We start from the raw sequence: 12,250 nt of genomic DNA, 5'->3' as shown, positions 1-12,250 counted from the left end.
CATCTAAAAACCGATTTTTTTTGAAAATTTTTACATAGAATGTTGAGTTTGAACATTTTATTGATAAAAAAGTCAAGATGAAGTAAAAAAAATGCAAAATTATAAAAGATTTTCTACTTAGGAATAATTGCGATTTGCGACTAGCGATCACGTTGACCATTATATGTTATTAATTTCAATTTAAAGCCTCATCCCTTTCGCTACCCGATGTCACAATTGTGACTTCCTTAATTACTAGTGTTATAAGGATCAAAACATGTTTAATCTGGGTGGAGAACCGTGCGACATGATTGTGAATAGTGCATTTTATAGGTGTGCACGCGCAAATCGTTTATTTTGCCGCGAGTGCATTTTTGTGATAACCTGAAAAGTTTCAGATTATTTTCAACAATGGCTTGTGCAGGAAGTTATTATTTATTTATAGAATTTAGGGGAAAAAAGAAGTGCTTAATATTAAATAGGTATAATAAACTTCAATTAAGTGTATTGTTTTTAGAGATTGAAAATATCTTTAAAATTGTTGATTCCAAGAATGGTTTTGTTATGTATATCACAATTGTGAGCCACGGGAGTTAACGTGGTTTGGTTTTAATTAAGTTGGATACGATTAATTCTTTGTTACAGGAAGAAGTAAGGAAATTATTGATTTGGACCATCTAAGGGATGACGAGGAGGCATTTTTCCAACTTCTAGACGAAGTTGGGTCGGATTTAGAGTCCGAGGATGAAGAAGATGAGTTTGAAATTCACGAAAAGATCCCAATTGTAGCACCAAATGAAGCTGGTAACTCTTGAGATTCAGAAGATGATTTACCCCTCATACATTTCCAGACTCTCCAGTGGAAGCATGGAAACTTTAGAAGCAAGGATTTTCCTGTAAAAGAGGACTATACTCCATCGATCGTAAAAACTCCAAACGAATATTTTGCTAAATATTTGGATGATGATTTTTTTGAGTCAGCCGCAAATTTCACTTCCCAGTATTTCTTGCAACAAAATGCAAAAGAAAACAACTTTACCTCTCAAGAAATAAAGAAATTTTTCGGAATGAATGCTTTGATGGGATGTATTCATCTTCCAAGGATACATATGTATTGGAATGGAAAATATAAGTTCTCGGGTTCGATCTTTCTTTCGAACCCGGAAATGGACTCTTAAAGCCATCCTACATTTGTTCGACTTAGCAATAGTAAACAGCTTGATGGAGTATTGCAGGGATTGTTATAGTCAAAACCTTCGAAGCAAAGATATTATGGATCTTTTGGAATTTAGACTTAATCTTGGGGAATATCTGATTGCCGGTACTAAGAAGCGTGTATTGGAGGAAACAGAATGCCAAGAAAATATAGAGGAAGAGACTAGCGTTGAAGGAAATGAAATAAAAAAGAAAAGAATGCCTTCCAGTTTTCCCTGTGCACAAAATGTAATTTTTTTCTTTGTTTAACCAAAGATAAAAACTGTTAGGGGGAAAAAAAAGGTAAAGTAACCAAATGCTGTAACTTAGAAGGATTTACATCACTTCCTTAGGTCATAAACACAAATTTCCAAACGCAAATCAGAAATATCAAATATGTAAATACGGATTAATTCATAAATAAAAAAGACTGTCAAATGTCACTTACGTCAACAAATATTATTTATCGGCAGTGCATATTGTACTAATACGATTATCGTAATTTTCTGCCGTATCTCATTATAGGTAAGTATTTGTTTATTTATATAATCATAATATATGCACACGAGGCGATAGCCCCGTGTGCGCATACAAGGCGGGCAATAAATTTCAACAATAATATTTAAAACTTAACAAACATCAAGACCATATCCGCCATTTCGGAAAAGGGTACATTTCTTGGTCTATGAGCCACTATGGTTTTATAAGTTGTAAGAAAACACACCAAATACAAATATGTAATTAAAATATGTAGATTTATTTTAGGAGTAATTGAGAAGCTTGTTAAGAGCGTCAGACGCGTTTAAATTTGTCACTTTGACAGTACGTAAAAAGTTACTTGTGTCCGATGTCAGCCAATTTGTTTAGAAAGAAGTATCTAGATTTTAAAATTAAGATATCTAATAAACGGATTCTCAGGCCGACATTTACTAAGAATACTTTTTTTACAAGAAAAGATTAGATAATAAGAATTTTTTACTAGAACTTTATTATACAGGGGTACAAAAAAGTTTTGGTATTTTTAACACATGCCATATACCACATGTAACGCCCTCTGCAAAGTATAGCGAATCCGTGAATGGATTTTAGTTTCTCGTTCCAAAGAACTCCCTCACAGCAAATTTTAGTTTAATATCTTATAAAACAATCGACTTACTTAAAAAAAAAAACGATTTTATATTTACTCATTTTGACGCCCTGTATATTAAATACTGCAATTAAAAAATGGCATAACGAAAGTCGCATTATTTTGGTCCATCCTATATGTGAATAAATAATATTTTTGTAAGATAGTATTTAAATGTCCTTGAAATATTAAATCTGGGTCAAAAGTTTACACAACAGATCCACGGAGCGGATAATTTGAATTAATTCAAAAAATATAAAAAATGTTTACTATTGGACAAATCAATCATCCTTTTAAAAGGTCATAATTACATAAATCCTCTCTTATTTATTAATAACCTCAAAAGGCTAATTTTTTAGTTAACATAACTCTTCTCAAGTTTTCTTTATCTTCCAAAGTTTTTTTTTTGACTGCCGCCCAGATTAATTTTATTTATTTTGATTTTTTGTAACGACAAACACAAACAATTATAGTTGAAGATGTAGGCCATTCTTACAGTGGAGTTAATAGATCAATGGGTAACTAAAAGTATTTCGGTCATCCTCCACTAAATTTATGTAAAAATTATTAATCCAACATGTTTCGGACATCGTCCTCTCAATGCCAAAACAACGAACGTGCTCTCTTAAAGAAAACAAAAAGAAAATTAAAAATTAATATAAATTTAATTTGCAACTCGAACAGTGACCAATCCTAATTATACATTAACACTCTAAAATGGTGGTTTTCTCAAAACTATAAATTTGCACATTCGCGGTTTTGGCATTGGAGGGACGACATATAACAAATTCAGGGCCTCTGCCAATTCATCTTATAGTTCTAGTGCCTCAGATGACGCAATTTTTAAATCTCTAGGTCTTTTAAATTCGGAAATAGGATCTTTTCGTTCAGGAAATTTAATATTTTTCCATAATTTTTCTTTCAACGTCGATATCAATCAGCAACGAAAAAAATTGCTGAATTAGGCATCTTTAATTTTATTAAAGAAACCCCTATTTCAATTTTCAAACAGACCTCAAATTTTCAATTTTTGAGAGATTTTATTTAACTTTCATGATGTTTTCACTCTTAAAAAATTTAAAAAAAAAACCCTAAATTAAGCAAAATTAAAATGTATTTTACAGCAGCATGGGTTCCAATTTACATACAGTATTGTGCATAAATATAGCAACAAGCGATGTTTTCAAAAATATTATTTGCTCCTTTATTTATTCCATATTATTTCTTTAATTTTAAGTACACGCCTCTGTATTATTTATAAATATACCGAGATATCATAAGAATGCCAATGCAGAGTAAGGAACTTCATGTTTGTTTATTAAGACAATGTGCATAAATATAGCAACATTCTTGTTTCGCATTTATTTTATCAGTTAAATATCGATTTACCTGCTGTAAAGTTATTATTTTTGAATCTCAGAATTAACATAAAATGGGTCGCTCAAAAACCGTCTCTGGTGATGTAAGAAAAATTATTGTGGAGCATTACGAAAATGGTGTTAGGCAGAGTGACATTGCAAGAAGCTTACGGCTTCACAGGTCAATCGTATCCAGAGTTTGCAACAAATTTCGCCTTACTGGAACAGCTGCACCGGCGCCCATTCCTGGTAGACCCAGAAAAACAAATTTGAGGATGGATAGGCCAGCTGCCTATCGAATTCCCAAAGAAAATCCTTTTTTGTCTCCTTCCCAAATTTTGGCAAAATTAAAAGAGGGTGGAGGAGTAAACCTCCAGTTCCAGTACCGTAAGGAGAATATTACTTGATGCCAACTTACCTGCTCGTCGCCCCGCCAAAAAACCGTTACTCTCAAAGAAGAACGTCACGGCTCGTTTTCACTTTGCCCAATCTCATGTCCACTGGTCTGTAGCTGATTGGAAGAAAGTCGTATTTAGTGATGAATCTAAATATAATTTATTCAGGACTGATGGATTGATGTACGTCAGACGCCCCAGTGAACAAAGATTAAACAAAAAGTACATTTGCCCCACAGTTAAACATGGAGGGGGAAATATTCTTGTATGGGGATGTTTCTCGGCTCGTGGCATGGGACCCATAGTAAGAATAGTGGGCAAAATGGATCGTTTCATGTACAAAGACATTCTGCAAACGCATTTAGTGCCATATATGGATGAAGGCATGCCAGTAACAGCCATATTTCAGCATGACAACGATCCAAAACATGCTTCTCAATTTTTTAAGAGGTGGCTAGCCGATGAAAAAATAAATGTAATGGTCTGGCCACCTCAATCGCCAGACCTAAACCCTATAGAGAATTTATGGCATTAGATTGACACTAAAATCAGGCCCCTAACATGCTCTAATACAAATAATCTCTTTGAAATAGTGGAAAAGGCTTGGAAAGAAGTGAACAATGACTATATAATGAAATTAATTGAGTCCATGCCAAGACGATGTGCAGATGTTATAAAGGAGAAGGGGTACTACACGAAATATTTAATTGATTTTAATTTAGTTGGGTTATATTTTTTTAGAATCAAAACTATTTTTTGTTGCTATATTTTTGAATAATAAATTTGCATAAAACAATTTGGTGTTTTATTTATTATGATACAAAAAATATGATAATATGAAAATATAAACAGGCTCTAACTATTCTTGTAAATAATATATAAACCTTACTTATAAAATAGATACTAAAAGATATATAACAGGAAAGTTCAATGTTGCTATCTTTTTGCACAATACTGTATATCTAAATCTGTGTTTAAAAACCTGTTTTCCTTCTCTTCTCATTAAATTAATATTTAAAATGTATCCATATGAAGACAAAATTCTTGTTATAATAAAACAAACAAAATTCTGATAATTTTCACGTATCTTTATAATTATTTTGACTGCTTTAACACAAAACTTTTTTCAACTAAAAACTTTAATCTAAACGAAAATAAAAAAGATCAAATAAAATAACGTTACAATAAACACTCACTATTCAATTGTATTTAAAAGATTTTGCTATACGATGCGAGAAGAGTTTTTTAAAATAAAAGACTGGACAAATCCCAAAAAAAATAAAGAAGATAAGCGAATAGGTAGAAATAACCTTAAAAAGTGCACTTATACCACTTACCTAGATACATATTAATATTCATATAGCCTTCAAACATTACAAATGTTACCGATAAGGAAACGCTAAAAATGGCATCAATAATATTATATAACATCTCATTAATATTAAAAAAAAATATAATTTATAAACAGACACATTAGCACACTGATTAACAATAATTATTTATAATTAGATGCTTTTGGAAATATAACTTGCTTCAACATTGAATGATGTGATAATGAGAAGTTCAAGTCTGCATTTATGTAAATTTTATTTTTAGGTATATTGTGGAATTTTTTTTAACCAGAACCTTTTTATACTTAAAATTATCAGACAAGTGTCATCTATATGAGTCATATTGTTTATACAGGGTGATTGATGGTACCTTAGACATTAAGAAATTAATTTATAAATTAATTATTTTTGTTTATTTTTTGACCAAAACATAGCTACAAATAAATTTTTATTACTACGGCACTGGAGCGCGCAGAAAATTTAAATTATAAACGTAATTTACGAAAGTAATGTACATTAGTTTTCACTATAAAAATTTGTTCTACGTTATACAGGGTTGCTCAAAATTAGTGATTTTACCACTGGATACAAAAATTGTGATATGTGAATTTTTTTTGAATGGAACACACTGTAGCATTGCACCAGCCCTGTATAATGTAGACCAAATTGTTCTAGTGAAGGCTAATGTACAATACTTCCGTAATTTACGCTTATAATTACAATTTTCTGCGCGTTCCAGTGCCGTAGTAATACAAATTTATTTGGAGCTATGTTTTGCTCAAAAAATAAAGAAAATAATTAATTTCTCGAAAATCACTTAAAATAGGTAAGTATAGGAATAATAAAAACCCAATGATAAAGCGATAGCGAAAATCAGGAAATAAAATAATATACAGGGTATTCCATTTAAAATAGCAAAGTTGCTACTACTCTTTGGTATAAGCGTTAAGTTATTTTCACTAGCTAAAGCCCACGATGCCACATTTTCAAAAAAAATCTATTTTCCGTTTTCCATTATAAATAAATTTTTGGTCAGAAATACGGATGGAAACTATGGACTTAAATTTTGTATTATAAATCATTTACGCGTTATTTTTAATCTGAGAAGAAAAGTCGTTAATTGTAATCTTTAATTATTATTTATGACACATATTCTCCAATATAACAACACTAATAGATTCCAAAATGACGTATTACGCTCGTGGTCTATAAGGTTTTTTTCATATCCAAATATTCGCTCGTCAGTCCCTGTAGCGCAGAGGATAGCGCGTTGGACTTCTAATCCAAAGGTCGTGGGTTCGATCCCCACCAGGGATGCACTGTGTAAACCTTTTTTTTATTTGTTTTTTAATCTGTATTTTATCAACGAAAATTAATATAAAACTTACAATTTAAATAAAAATAAAATTAAATTCAAATTGAAATTAATAAGGATTTAACCTCACTTTTAAAATTTTTACATTAGATATTGAAGTTAACATAAGAGGTAATGATTAATTAGAAAAATTTCCGTCCGGTTGCGTAACTTTCCAATTACGTATAATGTCGTACTAAAACAGAATCTTAAACATTTGTAATCAGCTGTTGGAATTGTTAAGGCTGTTTCACACCAAGATGACGCTCACGCTCCACTCATACGATGCTCAAGGTACGCTCAAGATTCGTGCGTGTTCACACTATGATCACTGATTTTTCCTAACGAAGGTGCATGCTAGTAAACTTCATTCGATAAAATGAATTTTTCCGATGAAGAGTTGTTGTTGATCGCCTTGCTGTTAGATGAAGATGAGCCAAAACCCAAAAAAAAAAAAAGAAAATGGGTACATCCCTCCTTGCAGTACAGATCCACGCAAGGTGAATTTCATACACTATATCCGCAATTAGTTGATGACGAAACTAAGTTCTTTCAGTATTTTAAGATGTCAAAAGAGCGATTCGAAATGTTGCTTTCAATAATTGGTGGTAACCTCAAGAAACAGGATACTAAATTTCGGGCGGCAATCTCACCAAGAGAGAAACTAGCAGTTTGTTTAAGGTAAGTAGATATATTTTTCAATTTTTTTAATAAAAAAATAGGTTTTAATAGTTGTAAATTCAATACTTGGCCATTTTCAATTTAAACCTTCCATCATTTAAATGAAAAATAAGCATGACCGTATTTTCAGTTAAAAATGTCCTTTATTTTTAATATTTTAATATAAAAGTTCTATATTAGAATGAAATATATAAGAAAAAATTAATAATGTTCAGGAGAAAACTGTGAAAAGTAAGTGGAGCAACCAGAATTTGAGGAACCGGGGTCGGGTGAAGTTATTGCTTGCTATTAGACAACTGTCTTTAAGAATAAAATTGCGAATTTATCGATACTTGTTTAAAGAGTACGTTCTTGCTTTAACCTCACAGGTGCTTTGCGTTGGGTCGCGTAGGTATAACCCCGGTGTTTTCCCTTTGTCGGAAGTTTGTCCTTTGGTCGTTTCAATCATTAGCAAGTTAGACACGGCATTGTCAACGCGACACGATGTATAATCGCATTTTTGTGTTTGAATTTGGTTTTTTCAACATGGACAACATCAATTTTGAAGTTGAAGTAAGTGAAGTTTTCTCTTTTTTAAAGCGGAATGCTTTGGAACACTTGTGGCCTGTGTTTGAAGGTATATTTATATTATAAATATATGTGGTTTTTATTTCTTTTTTTAAATTATACCGGTACCTATATATGCGTGTGTAGGTTTAAAATACTCAGTAGGGCTATAATGCATTTTTTACTTTCTTATAGGTATACCTAGATTAGTTTATAAATAACTAAATAAGCATGCATTGATTTTTAAAAGCTTTTGTGTAAATTATTATTGTATCTTAAACAAAATGGTGGACGTTTGCGTTAAAATATTCTTTAGAAGCTAATATAGCTATTTTCACAGGGCAGTCCTGAACTAGTCCGGGATTATTTTCCTAAGTTTCGATTGGCCGATGATAAAATGCGGACATATTAAAAGCAATAAAAATACAGGAAAAGACTCGGGAAAAGAATCCCGGACAAGTTCAGGACTGCTCCGCGAAAACCGCTATAAATTTTCCTAAAAGAAAAAAATATAATCTTAGCAGAAGAGAATTTTCTTACTTTAAAATTAAAATCTTGAAGGAAAGGTTATGTACTTTTAATAAGATAATTATTTCGAGCTAAGTATCGTACCATTTTAGGACAAAATAAATATCCTTGGCGCAAACATTTATGTAACTGTGAAAAAAAATCCTTTTTTATAAAAATATACGTTTAATTTTTTTTCTCTTATATCGAAAAATATATGTATAATATACAGTGTGATCGTTATAGTAAGGAATAAATTCAATGTTTCATTGTCATTCATCATGTTAATTTTTTCAGAATATTCTATTAATTTATGCATAGGTGGTTAGTCTGGTTAGCAGATATTATCTACAAGTATTAGAGTTTTGGAAATGTAAATAACTTAGAAACCATAAGCCTAGACAATAGTTATTACCTTCTGGTTTCATAAAATAATTTTAAAAAATAAGACTAGTGCAATAAGTGTTACAGATTTTTTTAATTTTTTTTTGATGCTCATAGCATAATAGAGAGTTTAATTTTGCGTTGACGTCAAATATTAACGATATAATATTAGTATATGTATTTTGTGAAACTTATGACTTCCATAATATAAAATAAAAGTGTGTTATTAATATTTTATCTTCTTTTCTTTTTTAAATCCTCGAAAAAACCTCGTTAAAAGCGCTATAAATTTTGCTTCGATATTTAATATTGAATGCGAAAACTTATTTAAGTGAATAAAATATAAAAAGTAAAATCAAAAACAGTTTATGAAAAATTAAAACATAAGATACATTTTAATAAAAAAATACATAATTATAAAGGGGCTTTAAATACAAAAAAAGATATTATATACTCGTATACGTATTTGGTTGTGAACAGTCGTAATCCACAAAAAAATTTAAAATTGTGTGAAGCTGTCTAAGTACCTTTATAATTAATATTATAGTGTTTTCTGACAGGCTTAACTTAATTTTATATTTTTTTGTGAGTTATATTACGAAATTTCGAAAAGTTATCTTCCGAAACCGAAATAATAATTTTTGGGTCAAGTAAATAATTTCTTAATACAAGATATTTAATATTTGATGTAAGAACTTAATGATCTTGTATCCATTAAATTTTTAGATTTTAAGCCATTCATTTATTTCTGTCAAAGAAATGTCTTTCAGACAAGTACATTTATGTACATATGAGAAGATCACACGTTTTGAAGTTAAGATTAAGACTCTTGTACCAAAAACATAATGACCTTGGGGAGAGAAAATTATTTTTTTTTCTTCTCTTAGACCAAATAACTAAATAATTTGCTGTTCTTACAATTAGGACATTTTTACTTAATAATTCAAAATAGTAGTAGACTAAAGCTAAGGATGTGGTAAGTTTTTCCTAAGGTAATATTCATTTGGCTATATCCAAAGACATGGCGGCCTTGGTTTAAACTCGTTTTACTTTATGTTAAGAGATCCTTTTTATCTGTGTACTTACGCATTATCTTATTAAATGTTAAAAATTTCCGGGTTTTTAATGATGAGGAAGAGACAGCACATAGTAAATATTTAACACAGTCTGCAAAATATACTTCGGTTTAACTCCAAAAGAAGTGCGTCGACTAGCATACGAGTGTGCAGTCCAATTTAATAAAGATATGCCAGACTCATGGCGACAAAACAAACAAGCGGGAGCTGACTGGTTTGCAGCGTTTCTAAAAAGAAACCCACGACTTTCTATTTGAACACCTGAGGTCACTAGTTTGGGAAGGGCAACATCTTTTAACAAGAAAAACGTAATCGATTTTTTCGACAAATTAAATAATGTTTTGAAGCGCTACTCATTCACTGCTTCCTCCATATGGAATACAGATGAAACTGGAGTTTCAACAGTCTTTAAACCTCCAAAGATTGTAGGATTGAAGGGGTCAAGGTAAGTCGGTGCTCTTACTTCAGGCGAAAGGGGTACAAATGTAACACTTACAACAGCAGTTTCTGCAAGTGGGCTTTGTATACCACCTATGTTTTTATTTCCCTGAAATAATTATAAAGATTATTTTATTCGGGGTGGACCATCCGACTGTATTGGTACAGCAAATTCATCCAGATGGATGACAGAAGATAGGTTTTTTTTGTTCATGAGGCATTTCATTAAACATGTGAAACCGACAAAGCAATCACCAGTCCTGTTGTTAGATAACCATATTTCGCATTTAGCTATATCAGTGTTAATTTTGGCGAAATATAATGGCATTGTTTTATTATCGTATCCACCCCACTGCTCGCATCGGCTGCAGCCATTAGATGTTGGTGTATACGGCCCGTTCAAGAAATACCTATCTTCTGCCCAAGATGCCTGGAGGAGAAGTAATGCCGGAAAGAATATTAAAATTTATGATATTCCATCGATTGTTAATTCAGCTTACCCCCTAGCGATGTGTCCTAACAATATTATAAATTCTTTTAAAAAGAGTGGCATTTTTCCTTATAATCGGGACGTATTCTCAGACATTGATTTTGCTCCAGCATATGTCACAGGTCGACCAGTTCCCCCTAACGGAAATGATAATCAGGACAACCAACTTCTTGAGAATGAACCACAAGTCGTCAATGAAAATATTCAAGGACTCATTTTTGATGAATCTTCTCAACAACCCAATGAAAATAGTCAATACCCTGCCCTTAATGAAAATGACCAACCGCAAAATAAAGAATGTAAAAAAAATATAAACAATGCCGAAAATCCAATTGCTGGACCATCTAACATTGATAATCTGCCAGGAAAGAAAACATTTTCTCCACACATAGTAAAACCCCTTCCCAAAGAAGGACTTCGAACAGGATCGACAAAGGGCAGAAAACGTAGATATACCGCTGTGCTCACAGACACACCCGAGAAGGACGCCCTAGGGCAGGAACAGGCAACAATAAGTCAGAAAAAAAAAGAAACAAGTTAAACAAAAGGCAAAGCAAGTTAAAAGAAGGGTTTACTCAAGCAAGAAGAATCAAGACTCGAATTCCTCAACGGATTCGGAGGATGACTGCGTTTGCCTAATATGTTGCGATTCATATTCACAGAGCTTACCTTTTGAGGAATGGGTGCAATGTAGAACCACCGTCTATAGATTACAACAAGTCAGACCACTTCCTATACCGCCCGTGTTAAAGCAAAATTGACCTTGAATCCCGCTGTTTGCTGCGTACGAGCGTAAATATCGATGAAAGTAAATTCTGAGGCGCGCTGATTATTTTTATACGAGGAGTATTCATAAGAAGTATTTTAAGTCATAAAATTAATTTTTAAGAACTTTTTTTATAGGACTGGAATAGAATGTGTTTATATGACAGTGTTTCTTAATTATTAACGTTTTTACACATTTTTTATATTAGCTTCACTTCTTTGCCTTTATGTAGCAATGTTTGTATGTATGTATATAACAAATTTAAGAATTCTATTTAAACTATAACTTCTACTTGTCAGATTGTTTTCACATTTTGTAGGTGCTTGGCTTTCATTAACAAGGACAGTTTTTAAAATGTTTTTGAGTTTCCCTTTTCTACAATTGGTGTATCTAGAAGTTTTGATCAGTTCAATGAATTTGAACTTTTAAATAAATTGGAAGCGTTTAATATGGCGGATTCAAAATGGCTGCCTTTTAAGTCAAATATAATATATAAAAAGTGAGTTTGAAAAAAACCTTACTTGTTGAATTGTTTAAATTTGCTACATTTTTAGGAGTCTTATCAAAAATACAAGTTTTTACTTAATATTTGTGGAAATTTTAGAGATGAATATTCAAAAAATAA

At 31.5% G+C, this 12,250-nt stretch overlaps 1 protein-coding gene and 1 non-coding gene across 10 annotated transcripts in view; one reads left to right on the top strand and one right to left on the bottom strand.

Annotated features, from left to right (window-relative positions):
* Positions 1 to 12,250, bottom strand: part of LOC126736209 (ankyrin-3-like) — a 231,734-nt gene that overhangs the window by 187,907 nt on the left and 31,577 nt on the right. The gene's annotated exons all lie outside the window — the stretch shown is intronic.
* Positions 6,628 to 6,700, top strand: Trnar-ucu (transfer RNA arginine (anticodon UCU)). The gene has a single exon. It is a non-coding gene; the product is annotated as a tRNA-Arg (tRNA).

The sequence above is a fragment of the Anthonomus grandis genome, chromosome 1 (genome assembly GCF_022605725.1).
Source record: "Anthonomus grandis grandis chromosome 1, icAntGran1.3, whole genome shotgun sequence".
In the NCBI taxonomy this organism is placed as follows: Eukaryota; Metazoa; Arthropoda; class Insecta; order Coleoptera; family Curculionidae; genus Anthonomus; species Anthonomus grandis.
Note: the sequence above shows the minus strand (reverse complement) of the source record. Positions and strands in the feature narration are given on the sequence as shown.